The sequence below is a fragment of the Cupressus sempervirens genome, chromosome 8 (genome assembly GCF_028749045.1).
Source record: "Cupressus sempervirens isolate cs-2001-9-10 chromosome 8, ASM2874904v1, whole genome shotgun sequence".
NCBI lineage: Eukaryota > Viridiplantae > Streptophyta > Pinopsida > Cupressales > Cupressaceae > Cupressus > Cupressus sempervirens.
Window position 1 is genome coordinate 358,140,285 of NC_143125.1, and position 24,429 is coordinate 358,164,713.

The window sequence follows — 24,429 nt, forward strand, 5'->3', positions numbered from 1 at the left end:
ACTTATGTAAACTATTTTACTTATTTTGTTTTGTCATTGCTTTCAAGAAAACTTCAAAAGTTTTTATTCTACACATTTTTGAATCCTATTTCATTATCAAGTTGTGTTGTTTCTTGTTGTGGGTATTATCTCAAACTGGTAAAGTTTAAAGGCTACAATCATGGGAGGAGTTTTGATACATCATGAGAAAATAATTCATAACATTATTGTGCAAGATAATGTTTGTCATCCTTTATTTGAGAATTATTTTTGTAAGCTTATAGTGTATGCACCCTAAAATGGTTGCCTAGACTACGAGCCCAAATTATTCAATTTATCAAATTTACTGAATCAATGGTTTGTAATATTTTATTAAATCAATTCAAATCAATTTCTTTGATCAAATTGCAATTAATTTAATTATTTCAACATTTCCTAAGGTTTGATCATTTTATTTTAAGTCTTATTTAATTAAAAGAAAACCTCTCTTTTAATTAAATAATAAATCCATATTTAATTAATTAAGAAAAAACCCCTTTTTTAAATTTAATTAAATATTTTCTATTTAATTAATAGAACATGCTTCCTTTTAATTAAATATAATCCCACTTGAAAAAGGAAATAAAATAAATAAATAAAATTTTCCTCTACATTTAAATGCACATATTTCTAAGTGGGATTCTATTTAATTTTCCTCCTCTTTTCTCATTGATGGAATTTTGTCTCACACAGATCATTCTTTCTCCACCCTTGATTAAATCTTATTGCCTCTTAATCTTAATGTTCCATTCTTCATTTTAAGGGAGAGTCCTCTCCTCATTTTTTGACAAACACAATTATGTTATTGTTATGCTGCAAGTTTGGAGAGTGATTTTTGGAGGAGTTTGAGCATTAAAGCTTTTTGTGGAGAACTTCTATCTTCTTGTCTTCTTCTCTCATGCATCCATGGCTTCCATCATCATTAACCATCCTTGCATTTTCATATTAGCTTAGATCCATATTTTCTTTCATAGATTAATCTTGCATTGTTATTTCCTTTCATAGATTAGATTTCCTTTCTTACATTACTTTGCATTGTTATCATTTAGATTAGCTTGCATCTTCATTTGTATGCATATTTTGATATTTGAATCTCTCATTTTATGGTGTACTTGCATGGGCACAAACTAGGTCCAACTAAGGGCCTCCATTACAAACCCTTGTACTCCATGAATAGAGAGCTATGAGCTACCAGTTGAGACCTCATTCTTGAGCAATCTTGGATATAATGACTCATAGAAGTGTGTCAACATTTTAACATGCATTTTTTGGCACCCACTGTGGGGCTAGATAAGAAGGTTTATTTCACAGTTGGTAGAGAGAGCTCAACCTTTTAACAAGAACTTACATAAAGGAGTCAAATGTGTATGGAATAAAGAGTGTCAAAAGAGCATATATCAAATCAATAAATACTTGGCAAATCCTCCTATTTTAATGTCTCCTATGCTAGGGAAACCACTTCTTCTATACATTTCAACAATAGAGTCTTCCTTGGGGGCATTATTAGCTCAATTAGATGAACATGGGAAAGAAAGAGAAATATACTACATTAGTCATATTCTTGTTTAGTATGAGGTTAATTACATCAATATTGAGAAAGCTTGTTTCAAAATTGTGTTTGCTTCCCAAAAGTTGTGACATTATATGCTTGTGCACACTATACACCTCATAGAAAAAATTGATCCACTCAAGTATTTACTAGGTAAGGCTACTCTAATGGGTAGACTTGTTAAATGGATGGTGATCCTTTTAGAGTTTGACATAGAGTACGTTGAGCATAAAGCAATCAAAGGGCAAGCCATAGAAGATCAATTGGTTGATTTCCGACTACAAGATGGTGCACCTACTCAAGTTGATTTCCTAGACAAGGACCTCATGTATATGATTGAAATAACATGGAAGATGTTCTTTGATGGATCTTTTATGAAAAATGGTTTTGGAGCTGATGTGTTGTTTGTTTCTCCTCATGGGTACATGATTCCTAAATCTTACAAGTTATTGTTTCCACGTACAAATAACATTTTTGAGTATAAAGCTTTAACAAATGGACTTAAGATGGCTATAGAATGGAGAATTAAAGAGTTACACATCTATGGGGATTCACAGCTAATAATCAACCAAGTCAATGATGATTATTTAACAAAAAATTAGAAATTGGTAACTTAAAAGAAAATGGTTGATTCGTTGAGATGCTACTTCACATTTGTCTCATTTTAGCAAATCCCTGGAGTAGAAAACAAAGTGCTTCACTACTTCAATTAGAGAAACATGAATCAAGATTCAAATTCCTAGTGGAAGAGCTACATCACCCTATCTATGATTCCCAAGAAAGTCATGTTATTTGTACCCTTGTTGGTCATGAGTCATCTTGTTACAATGCTATTTATTCATACCATTGTGATGGCATTATACCTGAAACCTTTAACCGATCTAAAAGAAAAAACCTTATTCAAAATGCCTCTCGCCATTTCCTTATCTTTGATGATTTGTATAAGAGGGGTCTAGATGAAACACTTCTTAGATGCTTAGAAAAGGAGGAATCCAATCAAGTGTTAGCTGACATCCATGAGGGAATCTGTGGGGGACATTCCAGTGGTCTTTCCATGGCTCGAAGGTCTCTTAGGGTAAGGTACTATTAGTCCAGGATGCAGATTGTTGTAGTATCTTTTACAAAGTCATGTGAAAAGTATCAAAAACATAGTAACTTGATACATGCTCTAGGCAAGGAACTCATTCCTTCTATCTCTCATTGGTCATTTCAATATTGGGCCTTTGATCTTGTTGGGCAGATTCATCCTAACTCATCATATGGACACAAGTTCATTATCACTACTATTGATTACTTCACTAAATGGGTAGAAGCTATCCCACTTTCTGTTTCCTTTAGAAAGATAGTTTCTCTATTTATTCTAAATCATATTATCTACGGATATGGAGTTCCTTCTGAGATTATCATTGATAATAGAGGCCAGTTTAAAAATAAGGACCTGTTACCCATTTTTGACTCCTGCCAAAATTTGAACTTTGAATGCAAACCCCACCCAACGGTCACCTTCTATTTTTTAATATTATTTAAAATTCCCTAAAATACAAAACAATTAAATATTTAAAACCTTATGGCATTTTCTTTTCTTCCCTAAATTTATTTCCATCGGCCTGCAACTTTTAGCGCTGTCAGATCTCTAGTGATCTATGGTGGGTACTTTCCTACATTATCAAAGAAAGCGATCTTTAAACATTGTGGGGAAGCCCCTTAGTGATGCATGGCAGGTGGGTCCATGTTCTCTTGTGGGTCACTGGGTAGATAAGGTGGCTAGTGAGTTGGCGATTCTATTGGTGCCCGCTTTCCTACATTCTAAGCTTCGTCAAACTTTCTAACAATGCAGGCAAGCACCCTAGCGACACACGTCCATGTGACATCATAGAGGGTAGTTATGTAGGTTCAAAAAGTGTATGTTATGAGCAACATCAAATCTCCTAGGATCAATGGTTGGCGCATGCCTGCAAGATGAAGTCACAAGGAAATTAAACATTGCAGGCATGCCCCTTTATGAAACTTGGTTGGTGTGGTGTCATGGGCCCACTTTTCTCAAGGAGGTATTGATAGATCTTCCTTAGTGGTAGTTGTTAGGAAAGTCAGAGTATGAAAAAGGTATCTCATTAGCCCATCCAATTGACCAGATATGCAATTCTGTAGAGTTTTAATCGTCGTAGATTCAAATGAAATTAGTGGCTGGTGCAGGCCCACAATATAAAGATGTAGGGATGTTAAGGAATGTGGGAAAGTGCCTTGTTACCATGTGTCCTTGTGGGGCTAGGCTAGTTTCATATGCTATAGGGTGATGCCAAGGTAATGCCAGTTGGTTGCTAGGTTAGATGCCAAGTGTTTCATGGGCCCAGGTTTTCATGGACAGGCGCAACGAATGGAGAGTCTTTCCCAATCATTGATCTTGTGCAAATCGACGATCAACGCTTGCCTACAATATTGAAGTATGAGGAAGTTAAACATTGTAGGGAAGCACCTAAATGAAACATGTCCTTACGGGCCTAGGGAGATATGTTGCAACTAGGTAGTGTGGTTAAGGCTGGTGGTTGGCGATTGCATCACAGTTAGGATTTGAGGAGGTGGCGCAGTTAGTAAAGAAGGTGTTGGTCAACTACATGGAGACTTGTAGAGTGGCAAAATAAAATGAAGTTATTGGCCCACATGGCCTAACTTGGGTGTAATATTTGGTTGACCTACGAATCATGCTGATTCACAAGCTAGAAACAGGGGAATTTGAGTTTTGTTGCACAATATGATCCTTGTGATCAATGCAAACCACCCTCAAATAAGAACTAAACTCAGTGAACATGAGAAACACTCCACCATCTCTGATATGATCCATCTACCTATTCAAAACTATTTAATGGTGTTGTTTATGTCTTCTTAGGGCCCTATTCCAACAAAGATAAGATATCATTGCATCTGGATCTGTACTCAGATCAGATTTTCTTCAGATCTGCATGATTATTCTCAATAGGACTTAATGCTAGTTGTTGTAGAGTAATTTTAGTTAGAGGACATCTTAGTTATGCCTAGATTATAAAGGCAATTTTTGTAAAATTTTGTAAAGGTCGACCCTTCTTTAACTTCTCTGATATTGCTCTGCAATTTCATGTGTAAATTCCCTTTGCCTTTGAACTGTACGACATTCTGCCTTATCTCCTTCAGCCATTGATGTAAAGTGAAAGGGCTATTTGCCTCTCATTGGTGTATTGTAGAGATCTACAATCTTGCATGACTGTATCTCTTTTGGCCTATGAATGGTATATGAGTGAATCCTCTCTTTCCTTGTGTCATTCATTTAGGTTTTCTGATTTGCATGTGATTGCTAGATTAAAGCAAGTCTGAATGTGTATATCCTTTGGTGTCATGATGGTTCAATAGTGCATGTATGGGTAGAGATTGGTTTGAACACTCTATTTTGGTGCATCATTTCCTTAGGTTAGAGTAGGTAGATTTTCTTTCATGCATTCCTTCTCCCTTTTCCTCCCCAAGAGTAGTTAGGTGTGCCCTAATAGTAAAGGAAGCCAACATTCCTTGGAGACTCAACCTCATAGTTCAAGTCCCATAGCTTGGAGGTTGTTTCCATGTTTCACAAGGTTGTCCTTAGGTAAAACCTTTGGACAAGGGTGCAAACCTTTGTGACAATAGGACCTTAAAAAACTCTATAAGAAATTCAAGATAAAACGACATTGGTCCTCCATTTACTTCCTACAAGGAAATGGTCAAGAAGAAGCATCAAATAAAACTGTTCTCAAAATATTACATAGAACAATTCTTAAGAATGGTAGAGATTGGCACTTACAGATAAATATGGCTTTGTGGCCCTATAGAATGAGTATTTTTACTCCTACTAGGGCTACTCCTTTTTTCCTTATATATGGTGCTAAAGTAGTGTTACCTTTAGAGGTTGAGATTCCTTCACTTAGAGTTTCCCTCAAATGTCTAATTATAGATGAATACTACCGTGCCATGAGACTTCAAGAGTTAGAACTTCTAGATGAGAAATTCCAAGCATCATTTGACCATATGAGGGTCTATCAAAAGCATTCAACAAAAAGGTTCACCCTAGAGAATTCTAGGTGGGAGATCTTCTCCTATGTGAAAATCATAAGAATCAACATAATAGAGATCAAAAGGGTAAATTTGAACCAAATTAGCTTGAACCTTACATTATTACAACAACTTTTGGGTCTGGTGCATATTTATTGTCTATAGTAGAGGGAGAGTAGCTCTTTGATCATATCAATGTTTTGCACCTGAAGAAGTTCTATCCATGATGCCCATTCTATTTGGGGGCATCTTTGTACATATTTATTGATCCTAAAAAAAGACAAAAAAATGATATATTTCAAAAATCCAAAAAAATGATATATTGTCAAAATTCTTAAAAATGGAAAATGTCTTGAAAAAATAACCATCTTAGTAATAAGCACTTTGATGTATCTCCAAAAAAATTATATATTCCAAAAAATAAAATAATAACAATAATAATAATCCAAGTGGTGAAAACATGGAATCAGGCACTACTTGAGGCCTTTGCACCCTTTCTTCTTAGCACATGTCCTTGATACTTGGCTTTTCTCCATCATTCCTTGTCCTTGTTTCCTCAGTATGGAATTGGTCTTTGTCTTTGTCTAGGGGGCATAATTATGTTAGCTTTGGTCTCTTGGCTACGTTAGTCTTTAGGACACCTCACAAATGGTATTTTTCAACACCACCCCAACTGTATTTTTCAATACAACCCCTAACATCAAGTGTTTTTGAACACTTAGTGGTTTGGTCTTACCTAGTTTTGTCATGCGGTCTTACCTACTTGCAAGCATTTGATCGTCATCCTTGGAACTTAGTATCAGTTAACACACTTAAATTTTTAAACATGACACTTAATGCTTGAGCTATGTCATGATCTTTTCTTTGTGTGCTAACTATTATTGATTTTGGTTGAGTTTCCTTGTCTAATAAGTCTCTCAAGGATGTCATGGACTAGAGGAATAGGGTTAGGGGCATGTTTTAATTTTTTCTGCTTGTGAGTGTGGTCTTAAAACTCTAGAGTGTCTCTTGTTGTCCCCTTGAAACACTTAGGAGATTTAAAGCATCATCCTTGACTGCTTTTGCACAACCATTCTTATGGTCATCCTGGCATCTATGCCTTGATGAGAGCATGGTTTTTCTACATTAAATTGGGTAAGCTAACACTGAAGTCATCTTGACCTTTATGTCTTTGATGTTTATGTAAGAATTTTTCCACATTCCAATTCAATATAAATCACATTCATATCTTCATGGTTGTGCTTCTAACTAGTGATGATTGTGTGATTTTTTGATGTTTGTTGATAATGGCCCAACAATGAAAATAAAAAATCCTATGTTACAGTTTCTCTATTGCAAGTACACCTTTGCATTTTCATGTAGCTTGCATTATTAGACTTCATGTTAGTTTGCATTTCTAGGCTGCATTTCTGGTTTGAGAGGGTTTTCCCTTCATCTTTCTTGTGGACTTTTAATCCACTGTGGTCATGTTTTGATCTTGATTTCCTTATCTATGTCATGAACTCAATCAAAATTTCTATCTTAAACAGTTCATTGATTTTGAGGTATTCTATTTCTTACAAAAAAATTTCTTTTCTTCTTTCTGTTTCTTTCCATATCTTCCAAATTTCTACCTTCCATTTTCTTTCACCCCACTTCTTTTCTTATGATTCACCTTTGGGGCATAATATTTCATGCTTGATGATCTACCTTAGTTCTATGATTCTTATATCTTTCATCTTACATCAAGAACTTTATCTTTTGTTTAGTTTGATCAAATTTATCAATTTTTTATTTCTCTTCTATCTCATTTTAATTTTGGTCACGAGGTGGTAGTACCTATCAACTTCAATCCTTGATTCAATTTTATCAATTTTATCCTTGACTTTTTAAAGTCATCATTTATTTGTATTCTTTGTCCTAATGTGTTCACAAATTGATCTCACACTTCAATTTATTTCTTTTACTACATGTGTTCCCATATCGATCACACATTAGTCAAAGAGGGGCAAATGTATGCACCCTAAAATGGTCACCTAGACTATGGGCCCCCATTATTCAATTTATCTATTTTCCTGAATCAATTGTTTGTAGTATTTTATTAAATCAATTCAAATCAATTTCTTTGATCAAATTATAATTAATTCAATTATTTCAACATTTCTTAAGGTTATGATCATTTTATCCTAAGTCTTATTTAATTAAAAGAAAACATCTCTTTTAATTAAATAATTAATCCACATTTAATTAATTAAGAGAAAAACCCCTCTTTTAATTTAATTAAATATTTACTATTTAATTAAAAGAACTTGCTCCCTTAATATTAAATAAAATCCCACTTGAAAAAGGAAATAAAATAAATGAAAATTAAATAAATTATTTTTTCCTCTCCACATAAATGCACATATTTCTAAGTGGGATTCCATTTAATTTTCCTCCTCTTTTCTCATTGGTAGAATTTTGTCTTACAAGGATCATTCTTTCTCCACCCTTGATTAAATCTTATTGCCTCTTAATCTTAATCACCCATTATTCTTTATAAGGGAGAGCCCTCTCCTCATTTTTGACATCCATGATTATGCTATTGTTATGCTGCAAGTTTGGATAGTGATTTTTGGAAAAGGAGTTTGAGCATTAAAGCTTTTTGTAGAGAACTTTAATCTTCTTTCCTTCTTCTCTCATGCATCCATGGCTTTCATCATCATGATCCATTCTTGCATTTTTCATATTAGCTTAGATCCATATTTGCTTTAATAGATTAATCTTGCATTGTTATTTCCTTTCATGAATTTGATTTCCTTTCTTTCATTGCTTTGCATTGTTATCATTTAGATTAGCTTGCATCTTTATTTGCATGCATATTTTGATCTTTTAATCACTCATTTTATGGTGTACTTGCATGGGGACAAACTAGGTCAAAATGAGGGCCTCCATTACAAACCCTTGTACTCCATTAGTAGAGAGCTACGTGCTACTATTCAAGACCTCATTCTTGAGAAATCTTGATATAATGACTCATAGAAGTGTGTCAAAATTTTAGCACACACATAGCATGGGATGATGAAGTGACATTCCAATTTATGAATTCTCTACACAATGGTATTTCCATAGTGAAGGGGCTTAGAGTGGAATGTAGTGAAGGCATAATTGATGAAGTCTCTGGTTTAGTGTAGGGAGGGAATTTTTTTGAAAAATATTTGGAACCGAGATTAGTCTAAGCTCAATTTACCCTACACATAGATAGGAAACTAAAGATTGACAAAAAATAAGGCACAAGAAGAATATCTATGCAAGAAACCTACAATAAATGTGTCCTCTACATCATGCAGTACATCACTTGTGAAGGTAGGCATCAGTAGTTGTATGACATTCATTTTAATATTCTTAGTTTCCTCCATCATGCAAATAGGCCACTGAATCTCCTGCATTTTCTATTTATCATGTTAAAGAAGAGAGCATCTTCTATTCAAAAAGGTAATTCGAACTCCGTGTCTAATCATTTTTTGATTAAATTATTAGTTGAAAGGGATTTGAGATAGGATTATGTTATTTCATGGGATGATTTTCTCTTAATGAATGAATATGCATCCACATTAGTAGGGCCTAGAGGTCAAGGAGTAAGAAGAAGGGTAACTACAACACCAAGTATTGTAAAACTATAGATTGAACTACACCTTCAACTTCTAGCTCTTATGGAAACCCTAGGTCATTTAAAAAGAAAAGGAAGGTAGAGAAATCACCATTTATTTTTGTACCATCTTTAAAAGGACACATTTTCATGTTAACACCTTTTAGTTCCCTCCTCTTCATGATTCCTTCTTTGGACAATGGATATGCATCATCTCGTTCCTCTTTTTATCTTCTCTCTTCCTTCTTTCCACCCTATCTCTCTGGAATCTTCCTTAGCTTTCTATGGTACCCAAGAGATATCCTCCTAGACTAGGTTGAGCTAGTCCTTGGTAGTTCCAAAGCTCAAGACCTGAAAGTCCTTAGGGGTTTAATTAGTTTGTAACTATTACCCAGTTAGCCTATATGGTTTTCCCACCTTAAAAATCACATATAAAAAGACTTGAAGACTCCATTTTTATATATTAAGAATATCATTCATATGAAATTTTAATAATAAATATCTAATTCAATCTCCCTCTCTGGTGAAGATTTATGCCTTTTGCATTCAAGGAGTTCAAGCATTCAAGCCTTTTTCTAGCATTCAAGAAAGGTGATTTCTATCTAGCATTGAAGAATCATTTGTGATCATTTCCTCTTTAAGGTCTAGCATATTTTTGGACATCAAGGGAGGAGATATGCATTTAAGCATTCATCTTTTTCTTTAATAATGCATATTCATATCCATGACACCATGATGGAATTATGGTAGACCCATTGCAAAGAGTGGAGATACCCTACATTCCTAATTCAAAATCTATAATATAACTACATTAAATACACATGGGAAATGAATCCTAACATTGATCATGTTCTTTACTATCATTTACATTTACATTTCTCATTTACAAATAATTCCTCAACCTAGAACTTGACCAAGGCAAGTCCTCATCAAACCCCAACCCCCAAACTTTTCTTTTCTATCAGTTGGGAGTGAAAAGGATTATAGACATAGAACCTATAGTTTGCATGCTTTTTGGAGTCATCAGTTTTGAAGTCACAAACTATGTCAACCTAGTTAGAGGATGTCTTTCCAAGTAAACCTAGTCCTTCATCAGTCTCAAATTTAAGGTGATTTCTAAGTTTTGTTCCTTTCATCATTTTATTCTAAGATCTGTAGTCGAAAGTTTAGAAAATATTTAGAAAAGAAATTTAATGAGCTTAAATATATCTTCCTCTACACATCTCTATTTGAATCTTTCATATTTCTTTTCCTTTCATATCTTTACCCTAGAGTTATATCTTAATTGGGCTAATTGTATTCATATAGTAGCTAGATTTACATTTCCTAAGCAATTAGTTCAATTTCATATTTATGTTATCCTATCAAAGGGCCAAAAATAAAAAAAATTGTGTATTATATTCCCCCTATAATCTAGATTTACTATTAGCACCCTTCCTCTTTTGGGTCCTAGCTAATCTAATTTGGGTTATAAGTGTAATAATATTTGGAAATTTCCCTCTTTCCCTTTCATATCTCTATTGATTGGATTAGTGACTTCATAAAATGGAGGCCTACAACCCTTTTTAAAACACTTCCATTTTACCACTAAATATTTTTGTGAACCCTACCTTCTTACCCTCTTTCTTGGAGTTATATATTTCTCTTTTGTAAATCACTCTTCTTTGGCCCCAACTTAACCAACTAAACATTTTGGTGAACTAACTCCTTTAACTCTTTCTTTTATTGTGTTAGATCACTTATTTTCATTTAATTAGGTGTTTACCTTATTTTGGTGGACCCATCCTTCTTCTCCCTCTTTCATAGAGTTAGATTTGGCTATCTTGTGTGTGGTTAGATTTCTCCTTTATGCTCTTTATTACATTTTCATGGTTAGATATTATTAGGGTTCCCTTCTGTGATCTCTACTTTTATGAGATTAATTACATGAAGTCTAACCTATAGCATTCCTATTAGGTAAAACCATAGACTCATGGGATCCTTTGAACATGATTCCTCTTTTCTTCAACTCAAGATGTCACTCACATATGTTCTCATGATCTTAATCCTATCACACAACTCTTCTTTCTCAACCCATGATGATGATGATGCTTTAAGAGTTCCTCTTTCGCAATTTGATAAGATTTCTAGTGAATTTGATAAATTAGAAACTTGACTTTCTTAAGAAATTCATAATCCCAATAGCATTTCTGCTTTTGAAGCTCTTAAAAATCTTGCTAATAATGATGATAACAACCTTTTTATCTTTCCTACTATATCTCACCTTTTTAATACTCATGCTAAGTCTTTACCAAAATATACTCAAGAGTTAGGATATCCTCCTCCTTCCACAATTGCTGAACCTTCTATCCCAATTTTCAACCACTCTTTTGAGCATACCTACCTATGCTTAGCCTCTTATGACTACTTCTACCCAAGTCTCCTGTTGTGGTCTCCACAACACATGCCCCATTCCTTACTAGGAATGGGGACCCCCTACCTTTTTTTGACTCCCAAACTCATAGTTCAGGAGTTGGGAGAAGAAAAACTTGATTAAATAAGTTATAATTTTAAAGTAAAAAAAAAAATTTAAAAATAAAAATAAATAATAATAATAATAATAATCTCGCGTGCACGTGCATATCGAGGCATGCACACTTTGCAAAGACAAAAAAGGAAGGGAGGTTATAAAACCCCCTTCCCCCTTTTTTTTCACTTCATTTTTTTTGAAGAAGAGCTGAGGAGAGAAAGGTATGGGAACCTTCCCCCCTCCACCTCCATGTAGCCCTAGTGCTAGCGTGCATGCGACCAGAAGAGGAAGTGCATGGCATGGCACTGCATGTGCCCTTTTGGATGCACGCACACTGCCATGGTGCCCTTCTTGGCCATGTACAGCGCGTCACTATGTGTGCCCTCTAGGCCGCACAAGGTCACCACCACCGTGCCCATTTGGGTGCGTGGCGTGACCACGCCGCTATGCCCTTTTTGGACACGCGGTGCTATGTTGCGCATGCCCTCTAGGTCATGCATGGCATGACACTATGTGCACCTTTTGGGCTACCACCACACCCTATTAAGCGTGTGCATGGCCGCCGCACTACCACACCCTTTGGGTTGCCGTCACTGGCCTTCAAAACCCCATTTTTATTTTTTTTATTTTTTGAAAATTTAGTTTTTTTTTTATAAAGTCAAAAATACCAAAAAAAAAAAAAGACACAATAAATTAAATAAGTTCTAAACAGATCATTTTTTTTAATGTTTTATATATATATCCAATAATTAATCATTTTTTTTCTCTTTTTGATGTGTAGGTAATATAATAAAATGGCATCCACATCTGGATCAACAGTAAAACAAGTTGTGTACAAGTTCCAAGGCGTAACCTCAAAGTCATGATTGCACAATGAACACTCTGAGATCAAAGACATAGAACCTGGACACATGGACTTGGGAGAGTTTTTTAGGGTTTGTAACAACCCAATTGAAAGATCTTCTTTGAGATCCACCTTAATTCGGTCTGGATTAGTAAATGCGGCATCACATCTTGGGACCATTCAGTCAGCTAAATTGATTATGACCTTATCTCAACATTTTTTTCTTGAGGAAAGGGTGGTAAAGAGTGTCACTCAGGAAGTGGTCTTAGATCTATGACTTGATAATATCGAGAAGGTTTTTCACCTACCTAGAGCTGATCAGTTAATCAGGCTTTCATATGAAGCAGCTGAGAGGTGGCATAAGGATCATCACCAGGAGGCCATCAAAATCATATATTCCTCATACTTCATTGAGAAGCTATCTCAAGGAACGACAATCAGTAAAGTAGATATCACTCAAGGATACATGAAGGATGATATTGGATATTCAATCATTCTCCTGAGCAGAGTTATGGGATTATCTTTAGCAGGTCATCTTGCTCCATTCGTGGTTAACTTTATTGAGACCATCAGACAGGCAAAGATGCCACTAGATTGGGCCACCACACTTAGTGAGAACTTGTGTGACCAGTTGCGGATAGTAAAGGACAAAAAGCAGTTCTATATGACTTCTTATGTGGTATATCTACTTGCACCAAGAGCCACCGACTATCTCGAGTTGTACAAGAAGGGTAGTATGCAAGATCCTAATGCATGGCTGTATATAGTTTATCCCCAACTAGTTAAGAAGAAGCTCTCACCGCAAAGCAAAGAGTATAGGATTGTGAATAATGCCTTCATCTTTGCCATCATTTGATTCATTGAAGGGGATTATGGGAAGAGATTGTCTCATGAGGCCAGGGCATAGATCATAGCTCTTGGTGCATATTTCATCCAGTTCTAGACATTCACATACATTCGGCTTGGGGGTGCATCTATCCATCCAAAGAAGCTCCCAAGATACCCAAGTGACAAGTTAGTTCTAATGGAAATTTCTTGGCAGATTGAGTCAGCTTATGAGAGGATCAAGAAACAACGAAGGCCTTGTTGGGATTGGCCTTTTGTAATAGGAGCATACTAGGTAAAGAGAAAGCAAGATATACCAAATTTTGAAAGGGAATGGGAAAATTATGCTCTCGAAGAATATAACTCTCCCCAGCCATTCTTTGATAATATTGGTAAAGTGGAAAATCTGGCAGGAAAAGAGTTCTACCATGAAGACCCGATTGAAGATCATTGGATGAATGCCACAAATGACTATGATGTTTGTATCAGGGACTATTGTAGAATGACTTTGTATTTAGTGGAGAAGGCTCTCCATTTGACCATCCTAGATGAGATAAGGTTACATGATTCATAGGAGTTACTGGATCCCTTATTCAATACAAATAAAGTTGGCAAATGGCCCATCCTAAATGCAGAAATTGATAGGATGGAAGGAGATGATATTAATCATCGAGCAAGACATGTCATCAGAATGACAAAGAGTTGGATCAAGAAACCCTTTCCACTTGATCCAATTCCAGATACAATGATACTCCATTCACATGCTCTCCCAGAAAGGGTAAAGGGGAGGAAAGTCATAGTTCCTATCTTTGCACTCAAGTCTCCTATCAGGCCAGAAATAGTCTACCAGCTTGATCATCCTATGAGATACTACCATCCTTAGAAAAGAAGAAAGAAAAGAGGAAGAGAGCATCTATTTAAAGGATCTAGACAATGCATGTTGAAGAACAGGCCCCCTCGTGGCAACATGAATCTACTCCCTAGGACCCTCGAGACCCTAGAATTTCTCATATCTAGGTTGATTTTCCATTACCTCCTATTTTGTGAAGCCAACAAGAAGAGGGAGAGATTTCAGAGACATCCATTCATCTGATGCATGAAGAGCCTACTTCTCCTATGGTTCCACAGAAACAAAGGAGGGTTAAGGTTAGAATGAACAAGAGGTAAAGAGTTCGTAAAATATTGGTGCCTAATCCATCTGTTCTCGAAACCATCCCAGAGGAAGAATAGGAATTTCAATTTCAAGTTATTTGATTTCATGTTATTTGCTTTCAGTTTCATTATTTTCTTTGCTAACCCCTTGTTAGAATAGGACCTCATACTAGCTGCATTGTTAGAGTTGCATTCATTAAAAAATGGAAAATACAAAAATATTGTTCTTTTGGCGTGATATTTTGAGACAGGAAATAGATTTTACTTCGATTCCAAGACAAAATAGTTTTTTAAAACCAAAAAAGGCCTCCTTGTGAACACTCACATTTATCTTCTACTGAGCGGATTTTGGTACGTCGCAAGACAAACACTAAACCTTGGATTAGATCCTTAAAAAGATTTGCTTTTCAAGAGAGGAATTACACTATGGATTGTTTCCATTGACCTCGTGCAAAATGAATGCCCAACAGAAGTGGCACTAGAAGGAGGGCAATACAAAGAACCTATTATTGGAAACAAGAAAGATTTGATAAAGTTTAAAAAATTTTGCACCCTTGCAATAATCTGCACTATGTAAAATGTTCAGAAATAACTTCTAAATTTTTTTAAAATTAAGCTCTGTAGGTCCACACGTCCATAGATCCATAGGTCCATAGCTTCACATATCTGCAGGTCTGTAGCTCCGCAGATCTGCAGAACTCTATGGTGCACAAAATTCAGAAGAAGTGAGGAAGTGTACTTCTGTAGAGGTGCACTTTTTCTAGAATTGATACAAGCTGGAAGATATTGATCTAAGATCCCCATTCCAATGAGCATTAAGATCTTCACCAAGTTTCCAAGAATTTCTAGAGCTTACTCATTTTTGTAAGCCATGTAGTGACAGAGGAATACCTTGAATTCAACCATTTCCATTTGACATTTCATCATCTTCTTCTACTCCATCACCCATTCAACCAACAGGTGGACTTGCACATATTCTAACACTCCCATCACCATCCCAGCCACCTTTAGGTCCACAAAATCCTCTGATGGCCTTTTTTGCAAACGCAGTTGATTTACCCCTTAGCTTGAGAGCTGCCCTCCATGACCTCCCTAAGGATCCTGAGAAATTTTGTCCAAGGTTTATTTACGGAGAAACAAGAACCGCTGAAGATCATGTCAAGATTTTTAAGGAAATTTACAACTAGAAGAAAATTGCTAATGAAGATGTGGTTCTTCATTTATTCCCCTACTCTTTGGGGGAAATTGCCTTCAATTGGTATGTGAACCTACAACCAGGATGTATTGGAGACTAGGACACTTTCAAAAAATCATTTTTTGGAACAATTCAAAACATTTATCAATCCAATAATGATACATCAACAATTCATATCAATAAAAATGGACCTAGCTAAAACAGTTTCATGCTTCAATCATCATTTTGATATGGCCTACCGCAAGTTGGAAACACCGTACACAATTCTAGTTGAAGCTACCATCCAAGTTTATTTCAATGCCATGGATCCTCTTACTGAGATTTTTCTAAGAAGACTTCTTGCAGAAAATATTGACACATTGGACAACGTCTTTGCAGAAGCAATCATGTTCACAAAGCAAGCTAATCCTAATGGAGGAGGAATGATGCTTCCTACACAAAAAATCCCTACAATGCCAATAGTTCTTGTGGGAGCACCCACCATACCTAGTTAGTTCATACCTATGAACCCAGTTCCATTACAATAGGTACCCACTCCACAAACTCAAGCGATAACATATCTAAGGTATGAGCCCCCAAAAATAGCCTTCTTTGAACAAAAGGAAATGGTTCCTATGGAAGTAGATAACAATATCCTTTCAGAAGTTGGTCAAATGAAGAAGACCATGTCACAAATGAACAATGAATTGACTTGTCTTAGATTGTCTCAAGGACAAAATAAAAACTTCCAAAGAAATAATGTTGGCCCCTACAACAACAATTTTGGTCAGAATTACAACAGGAACTTCAACAATGCAGGAAACAACGGTGGAGGAAAAAACTTCAATCCTCCTGACCACAACAATGGCTTCCAAAGACAAAACTAACAATGGAACAATTGACCAAATAATGGAAGCATTCTTGCTGATAACAATAACATTCAGTATGTTGATATTAATCAGTATGATGATGGCCAAAATATGCCTAGCAACGATGGTGTGTACTATAATGGTAATCAAGATGTGAATCAAAATCCACAAGAAAATGATAATCCTCCTCCTATTCAATTCAATGCAATGCTATTAGAATCTTATGATTCTACATAGAATGTACAAGTGGAATAATAGGCAAATGAAGAATTCTCATTCCCTTTCAATCAAGAACTCAATCTTCAACATGATGAGATGTTTGCCTTCAAAAATGATAATCAAAATACATATAATCTCAGAAACAAAAAGGATCCCTTGACTGATGGAATTCCTCCTGGTTTGCAACCAACTCCACCTGATCCTAGAGCAAATGACAATCCACCACCGGTAAGGCCAGCCCAAGGAGGACAATAGTATCAAAATCAAGTCAACATACCAACAATATTGAAGAACCCTGCTTGGTCTACTAAAAAATATAATGTGGTTGAAGACTTGAAGAAAATGAAAGCCAATATGTCCATGTTCGCCATGTTGCAGAATTGTCCACAAGAAAGAGAAGCACTCATGAAGGCACTGGATAATATAAAGGTTTCTCATAATATGAATAATGTCCCTCAAAAAATGGTGCCGCAACAAGTAAATGTTGTAGAAGCGATGCCCACTATGTTGAAGGACAAAGTCGAGGTACCCCAATTTTTGCTAAGCATAAGGATGTATGGAAAGAATCTTCACAATTGTCTTATTGATTCAGGAGCTTTGTGTAATGTGATGCCATTATCAATAGCTCAAAGGCTAGGAATTAATCCTCAACCCTCTAACTGAGTGGTAATACAGTTGGATAAAATAGATGTAAAAGTCATTGGAGTATTGAAAGATGTGTAGATATAGCTAAAGTTGATCCTCGGATCTAGGATATTGTTGACATACATGTGGTTGACATCCTAGAAACATACGAAGTACTCCTGAGTAGAGAATGGACAAAATGTCTCAGAGGATGGTTCTCTAAAGATTTCACTCAATTATGGTTGCCATGGAAAGTTTTGAACAATCAAATCAAATAAATGTTGAGCCCAAACTAAAAATAATGATCATGGATTACAATGCCCCGAATGAGGTAGCATTCTTACAATCTGACTTGGGTTAATACAAAGTGATGGTATTGAATATGGTTCCAAAGAAGACATCTCAAGATCAAATTGAAGAACCTAAGGTGTTGGTACCCAAAAGTGAGACCGTGACACAATTCATAGAAAGTATGGTAACTAATCTACATTGTTTAGGAGAGGAAGCTGACCTTAGTATCCTCCTCCTTCCAAGATTTTGCCGTTTACAAAAATTTAGTCATTTAGACTTCAAATGTTCAGTATGCCAAGAAGTAGTAACAAAGTTTTTGACACAAATAATGGAAAACAAGAGTACAAAGACCTCAAGTGATGGAATTATTGAAAGTCAAGATTTAGTGAATTCATCCAACCTTATTGAACAAGCTAAAGAGGAAAGTGAAGATGTAAATGTATCATATAGTGATACCTCTTTAGATGGTGGAGGTTTATCTTCTCCTCCTCTCGGGATGATTAAATTTTAGAGAAGAAGATGATATGTTAAAGCTAAAGGATGGACCTCAGTAGTCATTCAACCTAAACCTAAAGTTGAAAAAATTAGTGAGCTAATAGGGGAAATTCAGGAGAAGCAAGAAAAACACACTCTTCCTCTATCCATGGGGTATGAAGGAGATTCATCAAGCCCTACATGAGAAATGTTACAATGGGTTCCCAAGAAACAGTTGTTCAAGACTCAAGTAAAAGAAATGTTAAGGATGAATAAGCACAAAGTCAGAAAACCCAAGGAAAATGCAGTTTGGACACTCTACTTTGATGGTTCTAGATGCAAATTAGGAGTCAATGTAGGTATTGAACTAATCAACCCAAAAGGTAGGTCTTTCTATGTTGAATATCGATTGCAGTTTAGATGTACTAATAATGGTGTAGAATACAAAGCCTTGATTCGAGGACTTTTCTTTGCATTGGAAAAAGGAGTCACTGCTCTTATAATCGAAGGGGATTCTCAACTAGTGATAAGACAAGTAAAATCCATATACTCATGCAACGACAAAAGATTAATCGCTTACAGGAAAAGGGTATGTTATATAATGGATGACTTTGAAGCTCTGAACATCAAATCCATCCCAAGAAGAAAGAATGTGGTAGCAGATGCCCGTGCTATTTCAGCTAGCACTTTGCAACTAGTAGAAAGAACAAAGTTGAAAAGATTCTCAGTTGAATTAGTTGTTGTTCCTACCATTCCTGAAAATATCATAAACTTTCAGGTCTTTCAAGATGATCAACATATACTCAAGTTTATTATATGCAGTCGCCATTTCTAAGGAGAAGAGATTGATGATACATCTAAAGACAAGCTTGAAGATGATGAGCTTGAGGATGATGATGGAATCCTTAATTTGAAAACCACCAAATTTTTAAAAGGGATGGTTGAACTTGAACGCATCTTCAACCATGACGAATCAGCACTCAATAGAATGGAAACTCAAGAGAAAGGAATCAAAGAATGTGACTTGTACAATTTAGGTACTGATGGAGAACCAAAAATGGTGCAAATAGGAAAAGCATGCAATCAAAAGGAAAGGGATGACATGCTCAAATTTCTCACTGAGTATAAAGATGTTATTGCTTGGAGCTATGAAGAGTTAAAGACTTATGATCCTGAGATTATCACACATGACATCCTGTTGAAACCAGATGCTAAACCTTTCCGGCAAAGACAATGACTAGTGAATCCGATAATCAAACCATTGATTATGAAAGAATTTAAGAAACTACTGGATGCTAAGATCATATTTCCTATCTGTCATTCCACCTGGGTAGCAAATTTGGTCCCTGTACGAAAAAAGACCGAAGAGATTCACCTTTGTGCTGACTTTCGTAACTTGAACTTGGCATCTTAGAAGGATAACTACCCTCTACCCTCATTAGATGAGGTGTTGAAAATTGTTAATGGTTCAAAGATGATGTCATTCTTGGATGGTTACTCAGGATATAACCAGGTGATGGTCGATGAAGAAGATAGGCTAAAGACTTCTTTCACAACCAATTGGGGAATGTTTTCCTGTAGAAGGATGCCTTTCGAGTTGATTAATGCGGGAGCTACATTTCAACAAGCAATGGATGAAGCTTTCAAAGGATTGATAAATAGGTGTATAGTTATCTACATGGATTACTTGACTATCTTTTTAAAAGATCAAAGTACTCATATTGCTGATCTGAGGCAGGTATTCAATAGATGTCGTAGGTACGACATATCACTCAACCCCAAGAAATGTTTGTTCGGTGTTACTAAAGGAAAGCTCCTGGGACATGTCATTTCTGAAGTTAGAATTTCCATTGATCTAGATAGAGTTGAGTCTATTTTGAAGTTAGCACCTCCTCACAGTTGAAAAGAATTGAAATCTTTCTTTGGAAAGATAAACTTTGTACGCAAATTCATAAGTGGTGTCGTAGAGATAGTCTACCCCCTCAATGATTTACTCAAAAAGGGGGCTAAAATAGAATGGGTACCAGAGATAAGGAAATCCTTCCAAGATATTAAGGTTTCCATTTCCACAGCCCTAGTTTTGGTAAGTCTAGATTATGAGTTACCATTCAAGATCTATTCCTTTGCTTCTAAAAATTCTTGCACAGGGATCTTGATGCAAAAAAGATAGAAGGAGGATGAGTGACCCATTGCTTTCATGAGTTGTCCTCTAAAGAACGCTGAGTTGAAATATTCAAATCTTGATAAACAGCCCTTTGCATTAATCAAGGTAATAAAGAAGTTCTGTCACTATATACTCAGAAGTAAGGTGTATGCAATTGTACCTGATCCAATAGTAAAGATTCTTTTGATGCAGAATGAACTTGGTGAAAGAAGAGGAAAGTGGATAGCAATACTTCAAGAATTCAATCTAGAGATTCAACCTATGTGATTAGTCAGAGGCCAAAGATTATCCAAAATGATTGCTAACAACCAAGAAGGAAATCAAAAGGAATTCAAATTTGATGATGAAACTGATGAAGATGATCAAAAGAAGATGGTTGTATCACAAGTTGATATCAATCAAGGTGTGGTGACAAATGTGTGGTACTAGGATATTGTTTATTATCTCCTACAAGATCAATGCCCCAAATGGATGAACAGTTCACAATGTAGGGGAATTAAGATGAAATGCGAGTCTTACAAGTTACTTGGTAACAAGTTGTATAAAAGGAACTATGAAGGGATTTATTTGAAATGCTTAGGATGTGAAGAAGCTAGGGATGTCCTGGAACATTTTCATGATAAGTATGGTATAGGACACGGTTCAACAGAAGAAACATCTCACATGATTTTAAGATCAATTTATTTTTGGCCCTCAATATCCAAGGATAATTTTTAACATGTGCATTCCTGTCATACATGCCAAACTAGTGCTAACAAAGAGAGGCACCCAACAATGCCACTGCAACCGATATACGAGGTGCACCCTTTCACAAAATCGGGACTAGATTTCATTGGCCTAGTAAACCCACCATCATCAACTAGACACGCATTCATCCTTACAACTATGGATTACTGCACACGATTGACGAAGGCAGAGACTTTTAGAAATTGCACTACTAAGGTGGTGACAGACTTTTGGGAAGAACATATTGTTACTAGATTTGGAATGCCATTCGCTCTTGTATGCAACAATGGATCTGTATTCTTGACACAATGGGTGTTTGAAAACAAAGTCATCATCAGATTCTCCTCAAATTACTACCTGTAAGGAAATGGGGTAGTGGAGTCTACAAACAATAATTTAATCACTGTGATAAAATGACTACTGAAGGAGAACCCTAGGGATTGGCATACACAATTGAAATATGCCTTGTGGACAGATCAGGTTAGAATGAAAAAGACCTTAGGTACTTCTCCCTATCTACTTGTTTACGGGCAAGAACTAGTATTCTCACTCAATCTTAAGATTCTTGTTTTAAAATTCATGAGTGGGTATGCCGATGACACTGACAGAGTACAAATTTGACTATTGAATCTTCTAGAAATGGATGAGAAATGAAAAATTTCATTAGAGCACATGGCTAAACATCAAGCTATTCTTAAGAGATGGTTCGACAAGAGGGCCACAATAAAATCCTTTCAGATTTCAGACCTAGTCCTACTTTGGGATAAGGTGAAAGAAAATTTGGGAAGCCATACTAAGTTTCAACGCTTGTGGACAGGCCCATATCAGATTGCAAAAATTCTTAGAGAAAACACATTTAGGCTAAGTTCCTTATAGGGGGAGTTTCTACCCTTGCCCATAAATGGGCAATTTCTAAAACATTATTTTGAAGCCTAAGACCAAAAAAAAAAAATATTAGTTAGGTTTCATTTTCACATGTAGATTAAATTTTCATTTCTGCAAGAGTGTTTACTTTTGCAAGTGTGTTTCTTTTTTCTAAGTTGTGTGTTTGTGTGTTCAAAGTTAGGTTAGTCCTAGGGGGTAAGGTGTACTTGAGATTTTTTCTCAAGATTTTAGTAACCACTCTTTGGTCTCGACTTCAGGAGGAGGTATTTCTTCGTCAAAATATTTGGATGATTGGGTGTTTTATACCAACCAAACAACATACATCTCTTGTGGAATTAAGGGACTTTCAGTCTGGAAATCAGAAGCCTAGACTAACAAGCTCTCAATACTTTTCAAATTTAAATATTTGATTGTGTTAGGTGTTGTTCAATTTCAAGTCAAAGATGATGAGAAATTATCCAAATTTTGACTAGTTCAAATAGGAGGGGTCTCCTCGAAAGGTTGCTAAGATCATTGTTCGGCATAAGAGTTTCCTAAAAAGTTCTGAAAGAGGAATGCAAGGGATGTTCATAAGAGATTGAATCCAAGAAATCACACTGATGTTCTGGCTACACAATCTAAGCATAATCAGAATACAAAAATTCAAAAAAGAAAAGAAAAGAGAGAGAGGGTGTTAAGTCTAAAGGATTCTACTGATCTAAAATGGCTAGAGATACATTACAAAACAAAGCGTCTTGTAGTCAAAAGTATTATTTCATCAAAAGTAACATTTTAAATGATATGGAGCAATTATGCAAAAGGCCTAAAATTAAAAGAACATGACATCCCACCAAGAGCCCTCGAATTGATTCTCTTATTTGGTCAAGCAATTGATTGACAAAGAGCCTTCGTGGAAATTTTGAATGAATGAGATGGGAGGGGTGGAAGATTGTTTTGAGTTGATAGAGGACTTTGATTGATGACATCTTGACACGTCAAAGAGAATGAATACATAATGCACACAATGAGTTTGAAGGTTTTGACTTTAGAAATTTGGATTACAAGGTCATTTGAGATACGCTCGAGGTGTTCAAAGTTTAGTTGGTGTTTGACACACAGTGGAATAATGTTTGCTGATGAAGAAATGCCTTGGTCATTTCTTCCTTTTTTGGGGCTATTTTTGGTGGTCTCCACAACACATGCCCCATTCCTTACTAGGAATGGGGACCCCCTACTTTTTTTCGACTCCCAGACTCATAGTTCAGGAGTCAGGAAAAGAAAAACTCAATTAAATAAGTTAGAATTTTAAAGTCAATTTTTTTTTTTAAAAAAAATAATAATAATCTCGCGTGCATGCGTATATCGAGGCACACACACTTTGCAAAGACAAAGAAGGAAGGGAGGTTATAAAACCCCCTTCCCCCTTTTTTTTCACTTCATTTTTTTTTGAAGAGCCAAGGAGGGAAAGGTATGGAAACCTTCCCCCCTCCATCTCCATGCAGCCCTAGTGCTCACACACATGCACGACTAGAAGAGGAAGCACACTGCGCACACCCTTTTGGATGAGTGTGCACTGCCGCAATGCCCTTTTTGGCTATGTGCAACATGCCGCTGCATGCACCCTCTTGGCCACTTGCAATCACTGCCACCACGCCCATTTGGGCATGCAGTGCAGCCACTGTCATGCCTATTTGGGTGCATGGTGCAACCGTCACCACTATGCCCTTTTGGGGCATGTGGCGCAACATTACTGCTGCACCCTTCTTGGATGTGTAGTATGACATTGCGCACGCCCTCTGGGCCATGCATGGTGCAACATTGCATGCACCTTCTAGGCTGTCGTTGCATTGCCACGCCCTTTGGGCTGTCGTCGTCATGCTTTAACCCCCCCATTTTTACTTTTTTTATTTTTTTAAATTTAGTTTTTTTTTATAAAGTCAAAAAATCCAAAAAAAAGACACAACAAATTAAATAAGTTCTTGAGAGATTTTTTTTAATGTTATATATATATATATCCAATAATTAATCTTTTTTTTTCTCTTTGTGACATGCAGGTAATATAATCAAATGGCATCCACATTTGGATCAACAATAAAACCAGTTGTGTACAAGTTCTAAGGCGTAACCCTGAAGTCATGGTTGCATGATGAACACTCTAAGATCAAAGACATAGAACTTGGACACATAGACTTGGGAGAGTTTTTGAGGGTTTGTAACAACCCAACTATAAGATCTTCTTTGAGATCTGCCTTAATCTAGTCTGGATTAGTATATGCAGCATCTCATCCTAGGACCGTTCAGTTAGCTGAATTGATTATGACCTTATCTCAACATTTTGTTCCTGAGGAAAGGGTGTTAAATAACATCACTGGGGAAGTGGTCTTAGATCTATGACCTGATAAAAATAGAAGGTTTTTCACCTACCTAGAGCTGATCAATTTATCAAGCTTTCATATGAAGTAGTCAAGAG